General features: G+C 40.4%; 1 pseudogene; it reads right to left on the reverse strand.

Moving 5' to 3' along the window:
• Nucleotides 1-2,165: 2,165 nt before the first annotated feature.
• LOC146572908 (von Willebrand factor A domain-containing protein 7-like) lies at nt 2,166-13,190 on the reverse strand (annotated as a pseudogene).
• Between the last annotated feature and the right edge of the window lie 630 nt (nt 13,191-13,820).

The raw sequence follows: 13,820 nt of genomic DNA on the forward strand, positions 1-13,820 counted from the left end.
TATCACAGAGACCCCAAGTCCACATGTGCTTCGCACCCTTTGAAAGAGCTGAAACTGTTTGCCCCTGTTTCCATGAGAGGCGCCTTGCTAGTCTATTACCATGATCACCCCACAGCAGTTCACCTGGGTGTTTCTAGGACACTGGCTGGACTGTGCTTTAGGTTTTTCTGGCCCAAAATGGCAGCTGATGTGAAACACCGTGTGACTTTATTACTGATGTGAAGCACCATGTGACTTTATGCTCAGTGTGCCAACTAACCAAGCCAAATCAGAAAAAAGTAGCAGGTCTTATGGTTCCCATTGTCCCCCAAAAACACTGAGAGTAGGCTATGTGGATTTTGTTGGGCCAGTGCCCTGCACCCCCGCTGGTAATGCATATTTGATCGTGTTTGTTGACTATTTAAATAAGTGGGTTGAAGCCTGTGCTGTCAAAGAAGCTACATCTCAGGTAGCAGCTGGTAAATTCGTCACTGACATTTTTGCTAGACACGGTACACCCACTTACCTGATTTCTGACAGACGGTCTCCTTTTGTGAGTGAGCTTTTTGAACAGGTTGTTTCTGCTTTAGACTCGGTGCACAGACTCACTACAGCATATCTCCCTCAGACAAATGCTACTGAACGCTTCTACTGGACTCTGAAGACTGCAATCTGCTCTTATGTAGGTGATAAGCACACATCATGGGACAAGTTTCTCCTTCAGATTTGTCGTGAGTTGGACACCCCACTTGACCTTATCACTCAGCCTTTTACAGCAGGTGTTGATGAACCGGGTGTACTTTACCCTGAGACTCTTAAAGCCTCCCCACAGGGAACTCACAACCAAACCAGAGCGGCTCTTGACTATAGCCATGGCAGACAAAAACATTACTATGACTTGAGACGTCAACATGCCACATTTCGTTTTGGTGACCTTGTCAGAGTTAGGACACAAGCAAGGTCAGACGCTCAGTCTAACTTTACTGTTAAACTTGCACCATTGTTTGAGGGACCATTGTGTGTATCTCAGAGACTCAGTTATGTTAACTACAGGCTCACTTGGGTGGATGCAGGTGTGGATGCAGGTGTTTATCATGTTGTGAACATGCAACTGTTCCATAACTGGGACTCTCTCACTTCCAAGGAACATTCTGTTTCATCTCTTGCTGTCAGAGAGACCACAAAGGATCTGGACACTGACCCTCAGGCCCACCCTGCCCCCAAAAGATGGACAAATGATTTTCACATGACTGGGCTTGATCTGAAGTGAAATGTTTTGATTAAACCTATTTCATGTTGTCTTGGTGCACTGCAATTTTGAGTCATGAAGGTGTAGACTTTTCTGTTCACTCTTCTTAATCCAGTTGTATGGCTCTTTAGTGTGTTATGGTTCACGTTCTTTGAAAAACAAAGAAAACAGATTTTGCACTGTACATATTCATTTCATTTTATTTTTGCCAAATTCGTTTTTAAATGGTCTTTTGCCCTGTGTGTGTTGTGATCTTAGCTGTAACCTCTATGTACAGGGTACTGTTAGGTGTGGTGTGTGCTTCTTTAGCTGTGGGGACTATGTAACAGTTGCTGTTGTAGTACAGTGTATTGCTGCATGGTGGTGCCTCCTGTCTCATGACTGGTGGGTCACCCCCCTTTTGTTCTTTTTTGTAATGGATTCTTCCATGTGTACGCGGACAAGTGCGTTCAAGTAATGTGTGGTAGAGGTAGCACTTTTATTTTTGATATTTGAAATAAATGAGTACTTGTGGAAAGTTAGAAGTTGTTGCTTATTCTCTATCCACGAAAGTTAAACCACTTAAAAATAACTGAGCACACGCTTCTAACAAAGGTTAAATTATGTTTTTCTTTGTTGCATGTTTTTTCTTTGTTGTATAATCTCGGTGCCTTCAGTTGCCAAGTAGTTCCTGGAAAGCCAAACTGCAGAAGCAAAAGTGTCAAAGGGATAAACTCAACATAGTGCTGGAGGCAGGTTTAATCATCAGTCAATGTGGCAAACTGAAACTGCAAGAAAAATATTAAATTCAGTCACCTAATACTGTAATAGCCTATAAGTATAGCACATGATGGTAATCTCTTTAGGAATGAGACAATAAAATGAGACAGTTATAAACTAATGAAATCACATTTATTTATTGCTTAAACACATTAAAACTGTTTTGTGATTCTGACAAAATTCTTAAATATAAATTATATATTAATAGCCTGTTGTAAATCTTCCACAGTAGCATCAAAAGGCATCCAAGCTGTCTCATTCGGAAGTGATGTCTGGACTGGTGGCACTGGTGGCATTTCAGGATGTTCCAAATGGAGTTTTGTTTCTAAAAGTTGTCTAAATCATCATTCCCTTAGCAGATAGTAGTTGCTTATTACATTATACTGGGGAATGAAATGCAGCTTTGGACACTAAGAAATTGCTACTTTATGTGCACAGGTTAAAATGAATCAAATACTTTACAATTTCATCTATGAAAAGATTAACTATAACTTTGTAAGAGAGGGTATTAATGTTGATTTATGTAGTGAATTCAATATAAATGTTTACTTGGATCCTTTTTAGCAGGCAATGATAAAACAAATAAACAAAATGTACGTTATTATACCACGTTCCCATTTTCACCCAAAAAAATAAAAAAATTAAAATATGAGATGCTCAATTACACCTTTACAAAAATGCAATGGCTCATATTTTAAAAAGAGTTAAAAGTATTACTTTTCTAAAACAGATTTTGATTTGATGATTCAGTTCTAGTTAAATTTCTGTTTATATACCTTACTTAAAAAGCAGTGAAAAAGCAATGCTGATCCAGACATAATGTGTTACATTCATTGTATGACCTCTAGTGGATGCTCTGTTAGCTGCAGCAGTAGTCACCGAGGGAGTCACTGCAGTGGTTGTAGGGACAGGAGTAGTTGTAGGTACTGGTGTAGTTGTAGTCAGAGAGGTAGTTGTAGGTACTGGGATAGTTGTAGGTACTGGTGTAGTTGTAGTCAGAGAAGCAGTTGTAAGTACTGGGATAGTTGTAGGTACTGGTGTAGTTGTAGTCAGAGAAGCAGTTGTAGGTACTGGGATAGTTGTAGGTACTGGTGTAGTTGTAGTCAGAGAGGTAGTTGTAGGTACTGGGATAGTTGTAGGTACTGGTGTAGTTGTAGTCAGAGAAGCAGTTGTAAGTACTGGGATAGTTGTAGGTACTGGTGTAGTTGTAGTCAGAGAGGTAGTTGTAGGTACTGGGATAGTTGTAGGTACTGGTGTAGTTGTAGTCAGAGAAGCAGTTGTAAGTACTGGGATAGTTGTAGGTACTGGTGTAGTTGTAGTCAGAGAAGCAGTTGTAAGTACTGGGATAGTTGTAGGTACTGGTGTAGTTGTAGTCAGAGAAGCAGTTGTAGGTACTGGGATAGTTGTAGGTACTGGTGTAGTTGTAGTCAGAGAAGTAGTTGCAGGTACTGGAGTAGTTGTAGTCAGAGAAGTAGTTGTAGGTACTGGGATAGTTGTAGGTACTGGTGTAGTTGTAGTCAGAGAAGTAGTTGCAGGTACTGGAGTAGTTGTAGTTATAGGAGCAGGCGTGGCAAGTACTCTAGCTTGCCCCATACATGTCCCCACGTTTCCTGCCCTGTCCACAGCAGCTAGAACCACATTCTGTGAACAGCAGGAGGCAGTGTAGGTCACCAGTGTGATATTCTCGCCCCCTGCTCCAACCGCTGTGCTAGTATCAAGGGTACCATTCCCTTCGCGGAGGGTGATGCTTGCGATGCCAGTCCCATTGATGCCGTCAGTGAGATTAGCAATGAACTCCCACTGAGATGATGCACAGAGGATGGAAGAGACATTACAGATACCTGATATATTAACTACCTGGCACACTGGACCGGACAAATCTGTGGCCTGAAAAAAAGAGAGAGAAAGGAGATCAAGTAGTCAGAAAGGCAAAAGAACAGGAACAAAAAGAATTTGGTATAGATGCTACCTTATATCTCTGTTCTTTCATACTTTCAGCGTTTTCTTTTGTTTTTGAATATTACTTAAAAAATGTGTATGAAACGACTAGTGATGGGAATTCCAGCTCTTGGTGACCTTGGTTCAGGTGGTTGGGAAGCTCATCTGTAACCGGAAGGTTGCCGGCTCGATCCCCCAATTCTCTTGGTCCTAGTCATTGTGTCCTTGGGCAAGACACTTTACCCTACCGCCTATTGGTGTTGGCCAGAGGGGCCGATGGCCCGATATGGCAGCCTCGCTTCTGTCAGTCTGCCCCAGGGCAGCTCCAGTGTGTGAATGTGAGAGTAAATGAATAGTGGAATTGTAAAGTGCTTTGGGTGCCTAGAAAAGCGCTATATAAATGCAATCCATTATTATTATCCTCTTCAGGGTCACCGGAGCCTATCCAAGCTGTCATAGGGCAAGAGGCGGCAGGTCACCAGTCTGTCTCAGGGCTAACACATAGAGACAGACAACCATTCACACTCAGGCAATTAACCTATCCCCACTAACTGCATGTCTTTGGACTATACCCGGGGAGAACCCACACAAACACAGGGAAATTCAGAATACTTTATTGATCCCTAGGGGAAATTATTCTTCCCTGCAACATGCAAGCTCCACACAGAAAGACCCTGGCCTGATGGTAGAATTGAACTCAGCAGCAACAGTGCTAACCACCGTGACACCGTACTGCCTGAAATATGCAAAAAAAAAGAAAAGAAAAAAAAAATGAACGCCCAGATCTTTAATTAAGGGAAAGGTTGGCATTTAGAAATATTAATATCAAACTGACTGTGTTTTATCTTTCCATTGTACTGATGGGTGGACAGTTCTCAAGTGCCTGTGCATTTTATTTGTGGAGCCAGCTCTATATGATAGTCTCTTCTTGCAGATTCTCCACTCTGCCTTTGTATTGTCTATAAAATTGAAATGGTTCCAGATTTTGCTTCTTTTCTTGGTGTTACTCATTTTCTTTACCATACCTTTCTAATGTGACGATGTTGTCTCTTGTTGTTGCCCCTGGTGTTCTGAGAATCCATCCTACCTGACAAACCATCCTACCTGTTGTTTATGCGCATGCGCACAACACAAAATTAAGTGGCGAACCGTCCTATCTTTGTGAATATTAGCTAGAAAAATACTCTGAGTAAAATTAAGTGCCAAACCATCCTACCTTTGTGAATATGAGCTAGAAGCATACTTTAACAGCTAAAATTAAGTGGAAAATCATCCTACCTTTGTTAATAAGATCTAGAAGGATACTCTGTCGGGTAAAATGAAGTGCCAAACCATGCTACCTTTGTGAATGTTACCTACAAGCATACTCTGATGGGCAAAGTTAAGTGGCAAACCGTCATTCCTACTTAAATTTGTGCTGGAATTACTCTGTGACAGCAGAAATGTGCATAAATGTCTTACGGTAGGACATTTTGCCAAAGTAGGCCGGTTTGTCAGAATACCGGCTCTCTTTGTCTCTCTCGCCCTCCTGCTCTTTTTGTGTGCTACTGCTGTTATGAGTGTAACTACCGCCCCCGCCCCCTCTGCTCAGGGGCACAAACAGAGACTTGCGTTTTCGCCCCTCCCGTCTCTGCTCAGCATAAACACAAGGCTGACGTGCAGCATGAAGCGAAAAAAAGTGAAAGAGAGGGCAAGACAAAGAAAAAAAACCCCCCCATGGCTCCCAATAAGGAGCCAGCTTGCATCGGTCACTTCAAAGAGTCGGCTCTAAGAGCGACGTTAGTTTGCGACCGGCCCATCACTAGTAATGAGATATTATTGTTTACAAAAAAACCTATGTCCCGAATTAAAACTCACTTTAATTGATATTATGGGTTATAAATCCAGACGTTTCATTCAAAATGACTCACAAAATTTGTACAACCCCGATAGTAGTATTACTGTTTCAATAATTTAGCAAATCTGGGCGACAAAAAGAATTTAGCACAGTGGTCAAATGACCCTATGCCAAATAACAAATTGTTTGTAAAAACCATTGAACAGCTGTGGAAAAGAACATTTCGTTTTTGGATTTACTAATACAATCATGATCAGAAAGTTAACAGATTAATCAATGGATTTCTTGGATGAAATTTGTAGCATGACCCTTTACATTGTCCACGCAGTGAATCATGTTTTTTTTCTTATTTTGAACTAGAACATATGCAGTACTAATTCATCACTGAGCTGATTCTTTTAAAAGCTCTCCTCAGATCACAGTTGAAGTATTATGTAAACTGAAACATTTGGCATTTGACAATACAGAACAGTGATACATTTAGTTTGGATTATTAGTTTTTTTAAATGTAAAACACTGTTTTTAGTCTCATTTCACCTAAAGTCTTTTTTCTTTTACCTTGGCAGCCACAGAAAATCGGAGGACAGCATAGTTGATGTCAGTGGCAGCAGCGTTTTGTGCCTGAATGGTGAGGGTCACGTCTGTTCCTGATTTAGTGCTGGCTGGAACACTTAAGGTTATTGTCCCATTGGCTTTGCCTCCATCGCTTGGACCAATATTGACATTTCCAGGTGAGGTGAAGTCAAAGCTGCGGTCATTACTGACTTGCACTGTGAATGTCCCAGTTACATCCGAAGACACTGTAAAAGGAATGATGATGCGAGTGCCTGGTTCTATGTTGATACTGTCAGCTTGTGCCTGGAAAAGTAGCGATAGAAGAGGGCAGGAAATTTGAAGTTAAACAATCACTTCTTTCTTTTATATAATGACATAGAAAATAACATGACAGTGGTTGTTGAGTTTATCCAGGCAGATAAGATGTTTAGAAACTGGCTCTAGAAATTCAAAAAACAACATATGACTCTACTACTCACAGCAACAGAGAGACTAGCTGTTGTGATGCGGGTAGAGGCTTGTCTCTGGAAGGTATCTGAGGTAGACCGGGATGTGGTGCTGGTGTCCTCACCTTGCAGTCGAACTACATAGTCTCCTACTGGGACTTCAGTGAATGTTACCAGAAAGTTGCTGTTTTCTAATGACTGTGGAAAACAGAAAGATAGCAACTGAGAGCACCTTATGCATGTTTAGATGCATAAGTTAGTTGTTAGATGGTGGCAACAATCAGTAATCAGAGTAAACAAGCAGCCACCAAAGACCAATGTTATTTATGTATCTTTTACTTCTTGGTGTTTTCTTAAGCTGTTGTAGAACTACAAAAGTTATGTTTATAACACTATGTTTGACAGTGCAGTTAGCACAGACTAAAAGCGACTAAGTCTAGGAATGCTTGCTGTGGTCTGTTGTAGTTTCAGTTGTAATTTTGACCTTTTACATTTATCAGGTGTAAAATATGACATGCCTGTATTGATCCAATCAACTCCTTTGGCCCTGAACTGTCGAAGAGCGTGAGCTTTGTGACTGTTACTGTATCACTTCCTGTCACAGTGACCAGGAGAGTGACATTACCACCTGAAAATGATAGCAAGCCACAAAAGAGTATTATTACAACAGATCCTTAGACTGTACGTGAATCTTCTTTAAACTTAAAAGTTTATGTTTATCTAAACAAAAAAGTTGGAAGTTTTCTACCCAGAAACATAAATCAATGTAATCATTTTTCATGACTATTTAGGTCATCTCAGTTTCCCACAAACCAAATGATACATTTTTGTTTAGTCAACCTGTAGCAGGACGGCCTTCCTTGGGTCTGATTCCACCTTCCTTTTGTAATTCAACAAGGTTATAGATGAAGTTCACTGAACTTTGACCTTATGCACACAGAAACCACATCTAAGTTAGAAATATTATACCACTGAAAACATTTTCTACAGACTATTTCTTAATTATATTACAGACCTGTGACTTTAATAGAGTAGGGACTGTTAGAGTTGATGTGGATTTGCCAAAAACCCGTTTGATTTCCAGCATTGAGCCTTATTCTGCGTAGGTTTCCCACTGTTGTTATGGATGCCAGAGAACCACTGGTCTGACTTGACTCCTGAGACACTCCTGAAAAGAGGAAAATGGCTGAATTATTTACCAGCATGACAATGGAATTTTCTTCCTCCTCCTAAATTTGTAATTGTGACTGTTGTTGTTTTTATTACTACTGTGCTATTACTGCAATTCATGGGTGTGAGACACTTGCAAATTACTCCACTTCTGTAATAGGCAAATGAATTCCAATCCACCTGCACAGTTACTACTAAATAAGAATGTAAAATTATGACTAGTACCACTACTGTACATTCTTAACCTTCACCTGACTGCCCAAACAACAGATTTGCACAGGAGAAATCAAAAGGCAAAAAGCAGAGACCAGAGATCAGGTCAGATGAGGAACTTCCAGAGAGCCAAAGAAATAAAGCAAAGCTGACACAAGGTGGGAAGTGCCTTGTCTTTGTGAAATATTATGTTTTAGAAAACTGATGTCCAAAAAATATCGTTGAACTGAACCTGCTGAGCTGGTGAGTGTGAAAGTGAGAGATGAAACTCCGGTGATGTAAATGATGACGTTGCTTACTGATGAATCAACAGTAAAATTAAAATTATCAGGTCGCCCCGGATCCATTACTACCTGGAAAACTGTCACCTGAAAGACAAAGAAACAGAAGCTCCAGTGAGAAAGCAATTTTGAAAGAAAATCTGTTAAATATCTGGCCCCAACTTATCAAAATGTAGTCCTTCACAATTTGTAAACATGTTAAGTAATTCCTGTTAATGCTCAGTGTCTCACCACAGCACCAGCTGATGAATCTTTTATAACAGTAGTGGCCAAGGAAAGATCTGACTTCCTGACTTCAATAGCCTGACCTCCAGAAGCTTGGGCCAGGTCTCTGTATAGCTGGACATTTGTTAGCCTCACTGCACGAGGTGAAAAATTTTGACCATCAATACTGCGGCGCCGCCGACTGGGAAAAAATGTTTGTCAACAGGAAAGACACCTGAAAGTGTAGGGATAGAAAAAATGCATCAGTTTATATATATCACGCTCAGTGGAAACTGGATAAGTTCTATCCAAAGTATCAAAGAGACCTAAAGTGACCATTCAGTACATGGATAAATGAAACTATTTACTGAGGTGTTGCTCTAGGATTGGACTAGCTTGAGTAAAACTGACTTTTTTGTAAAAAAAAGAAAAAAGAAAAAAAAAGCTTTTGTAAAATTTGATAATGGACTGGCATTTATGTTGCCATCAAGCTATATTGACCCTTTTCACCAGTAATTATTTAGCAGCTATCTACGTTTCACTCATATCTACAGCTAATTCAAAAAATATTAATTAATTCACCATGCAGAATTTTGTATACAATTGTGCAAACACACAGGCGGTGAAAGAACATGTAAACTCCAAACAGGCCTGGATACCCAGTGTTTAAAACCCAGAACCTCCTTACTGTGATCCTACAGTAATAAACACGGCACCACTGTGCCACACTGTACTTTGCTCCGCCAGAGTATTAACCTTTTTTTCTGTTGTTGTTGTTTTGTTTTTGTTTGTTTTTTTACACATTTTTGTAAGCTGGAATTACAATTCAGAATTTATTTATTTTTACATTTCAACAAAGAATACTCTTTCCTTTCTGCATGTTTTTATTTGGCAATTTCTTCATCAGCTGAACTAACATATAAAGTGCAACAATAATAAGAATGCAACTTATCCTCACACATACCTCAGTCTTGGTTCTCTCTATAAGGGCAATGTTGGTGCTTTTTAGATGGGAATCTTTGGCTGAAGCATCAGTGAAGACATAGATTTTAGAGGAAGGTGGAGCTGATGTCAGCGCAAGCTGTCAGTTATACAAATGACAGAAGAATTAAACATTATTTGTTGTGATTTACCAGATGTGCAAAACTGTAATTCAGAAAGTGATTAAAAAAGTAACAAAAAAGCAAGTTCTGATAATGCATGCACACAGTCATTCTGTTATTACATAATAGGACACAATAGGTTCATATTAATTTCCTAACTATGTTGTTACGGCAATAGCAGGGCCTCCTCCTGAAGGTGCCTGTGTGGGCGTGTCCCACCACCTCTTCTGCCTGAGGTGTCACCTTTCCCTGTTACACAGCTGACTCACATCAGTAATTAAAAGTATTTAAGCCCAGGGAAAGGTGAGCTCTGGGCCAGAGTGCCATGAGTGTGGTTACAGCTAGTGAGCTGAGTGTGTTTGTGAGTGGTTACAGCTAGTGAGCTGTGTTATTGTGGTTTGCAGCTAGTGAGCTGCTCTCTTTCTTTTTGCCTTACGTTTTACTTTATTGACCACGCCTGAGTTTTGTTTGTTTTCTTAAATGGTGATAGCTGCTTGTCCGTCTCTTTTAGTTGAGCTACTTTAATAAAACTCTTTGATTTAACCCTTTTGCCTCCTTGACTCCTTTTTCTAACCCGGTCACTTTTTGTTACTCTCCCCTCACCGCCTAGACCCCTCAGGGGAACGTAACAATGTCCTTTGCACTACCTGCAAATACCCCATTTCTTCATCCTAAAAGTTCATAAGTCACATCACACTAATTACTGTGTAAGCACACATCCCAATGATAGAATACAAGTACACTCACTCGCAGTCCAGACATGCTCATCTCTGGTTCATCCCCTCCTCCGGATGCAGTGAGCTTGTTGATTTCCTTTTTGAAGTAGTTTTTGTCAGTTGTCTTTATCACGGGTCCAAATTCTTTTTGGGGGACAGAGAAATACATGAACTTGCAGATTTTTGTACTGTATATGTGCTTTGTTTGTTGGCTCTCTTTGGCAACATGGGGAATATCCATAAAAGTGGAAGTACCTGGGTCATTGAAAGGTACCAGTATGTACTGAGAGGGTTCCTGTAGCGTTCCTGCGTTACTGTCAATTATGTTAAAGGCAACTTGTTTTGCTGCATCGATGTCATCAGCCATACTGCCTGTAGTGTCAATGACAAAACACAGTGCATAGGACTGGGAGAGGCCCATCAACCTGGAGGAACATAAGTGAAAAAACAAAATCATCCCTTTGTTATTCTGTAAGGAACCCAATTTCTCTACATTCAGAATGATGCCGAGGTATCTTTGCAGAAACATGTGCATCATAAAAAGCATCACTTTTAAGATACATATTATCTTCTGTGAGGAAGGCTTTTTACTATTTTTTCCTTGAAAGCTGTGTCATGAAAATAAATATAAACTGTTTCAATTTCAAATTTATTAGAGTTCTAGTAACCATTTCATGAGTGCAAGAATGTCTCTGATCAATTTTTCCCGTACCGCAAGAAGTTCCTGTCTCCAGCAGCTAGTCTGATGTCCTCCAGCAGCTCCATAGTAGCATCCACTGCCAGATTAGCTGCTTTTTTGTGCAACGTGCCATGATCTGATGTAAAAGAATCCTTATTGATGCCCCCAACTGGGTCCCTTTTTCTTGTCTTGTCAAGTAGACCACCATGGCTACATTTACCTGGACAAAAAAATAACAAATTACATTTAATTATACCTAGATAAATAGCTGAATAAATGATCAATAAGACAAAAAACATCCAAAGAGTTTTATAGTTGGGGTATGGCAATGAATAGGTGAGTTTAGGTAATCTTTAAATTAAATTCAAGGTGGGACAACACATCTATTTGTTGTAATATTTAAATTTGTAGCTTGTGGGAATTCATTACTGTGAGATGCTGTTTACATTTTCTAATCAAAAAACAAATACCAAAAACAAACAAAACTACAGAAACCAATTTAGTTTCAGTGTTGATTACAATTTACTCATTCTGCTGGTTTGATAAACAGTCCATTTGCTATGAAACAAGCAAACAAAAGAAAATAATAATACAAATCCTAATAGTTTACTGTTATACACAAATGAATGTGATTGTTACCAGTAGGCTTTGAAGAAGAGAATCTGCTAAAGTAGCCTGAGGTCAGGAGCCCCTGTTTCAGCACTTCAGGCAAAATGTTATCAGTGCAGGCATCTCCTGTACAGCTATTACAAGTTGGAGTAGATGGACCTGGAGCAAAGCAAGAGAAAGGTTATCCATAAAACCATCTGGAAACAGGTTGTGACATACAGTATTTAAAGGTGGGCCATCTATGCTTTGGCGATAAGACTTGGTTTGAACTGTGCTTTTGTAAAATGATTTTGGCTATTATATCTTTCCTATTTATCCCCTTTATCTCCCTTATTGCAAGTGTGTGTCCGTACACACCCCACCAGGTAAATTAATTAAAACAAGTGGAGACAAATGTGTTTCTTACTGTGATTAAAGTTGCTGGAAGGCTTTTACCTGCTAGGTTCTGCAGTGGTTGATCTGGTCTGATCAGAGCGGAGTAAGGAGTGGTTTTCCCCAACTCCACCCAGTTACTGTGGCTGTAAAAGTCCTTAATGTATGGAAAATCTAACATTATTTCCAATCCTATCACTGCTTCCTACTTCCAAAATCTTAACATCATCAAGTTTAAATAAAAACAATAATTATCACTCTCACCTGAATTATGTGACAAATTTGTCCAAGTACCTGTCTTGCAGCAACAAAATTCTCCAACTTCACACTAGCCTTCATGGCAGACATATCTCAAACAAAACATATAACCTTAAGAATCCAGTATAAGTGAAACCTAATGAAGCAAAATTCTGATTTTTGTTGCACCTATCATTTAAATGTTTTTTAATTGGTGTATAGGAATAGAAATTAATTAAAAATTCAAAATAATCTACTATCTGTGTTGTACTGAACGTAAACATGTTTAATTTTGAGGACTTTAAAGTGTACCTCTTGTGATGATGTCCCGTCCTCCCAGGAAGGTCTCACTGTGAAAATGGAACTCAGGGAAATCGACCAATGAGAAATACACTTTTTCGTTGCTACCGTAGATCTCATCAAGGGCAGTTTGGAAAATGTCAGTAGAGAGCGGAGCGGTGGAGGTAGATGAGGAGAAACAGGCCTTTTGCACCTCCTGAACTGAAAGGTTGTCATCAATCTGGAGACAAAGAAATGCCAAGTGCTTAACTGGACATTTGGAAAAATCTCAAAATGTTAAATTTCACATTTATGTTAGACTAAACATGAATGCATAAGCAGTGACCCTGTTTTAAATGATAATGAGCCCACATTCAAGTTGAAGTCTCTTCCATCAGCGGCGGCAAGGTCTCGGCAAACCTCAGCTGTCTTTCTGAGAACTGCCTTTCTGGTGATGTCACGATGAGTTTCATCAACAGAGAAGGATGGTTGAAATCCATGGGTTAGACCTGGTAGGTAGAGACAAACTGCCACCAGGAGCATGACTGTGTGTTTGACAGCCATGATGGACAGTGTTTTACTAAAGGAACAAGAGAAAGGGAATATAACAGTAAATACTAAATGTTAAACATTATTGTGCAGCACGTAAGATCGACAGCGCACAGTGTGCTTTAAGGTAGGAGCCAAAAAGGGTGTAGTTTGTGTATGTGAGCACCCGTGTGTACGAACGCGCTTGTTTTTAAAAGGTTCCTACATGTAATGATCTGTTAGAGGGTGAGGGGAGCCTGCATGAAGCAGGTATGGAGGAGATCAAGGCTCCAGACATCCAGAGGCCCTCAGAACACAAGAGACCAAGGAAGACCAACAGAGGGGTAGCCGCGCCACTATCCCAGAAAGAGCCGAGGAGAATCCCAGATAAGGGGTCACTCAGCAGCCGCGGAGGGGGTTTCAGTGACATGCCCGGGAGCTCCGCCGGCAGCCAGCTGCGCCAGAGTGACCGAGCCCCAGGCCGAGCAGTGGCGTGTCCAGCGGGGTGGCCTGGGGGGGCACAGGCCACCCCCCCAACCAGACTGGCCACCCCAGGTGCCACCCCAAAGGTAAAACAATAAAATTCAATCAAATATCAAATGTCCGATTATGTTTTCACGGTGAAGCTCAGATATCCGAGTGTAAGTGAATGCAGCATCGGCTTCT

The sequence above is a fragment of the Mchenga conophoros genome, linkage group LG6 (assembly GCF_057382185.1).
Source record: "Mchenga conophoros isolate Kocher_MC1m ecotype Shallow Benthic linkage group LG6, M_conophoros_male_GT1.1, whole genome shotgun sequence".
NCBI lineage: Eukaryota > Metazoa > Chordata > Actinopteri > Cichliformes > Cichlidae > Mchenga > Mchenga conophoros.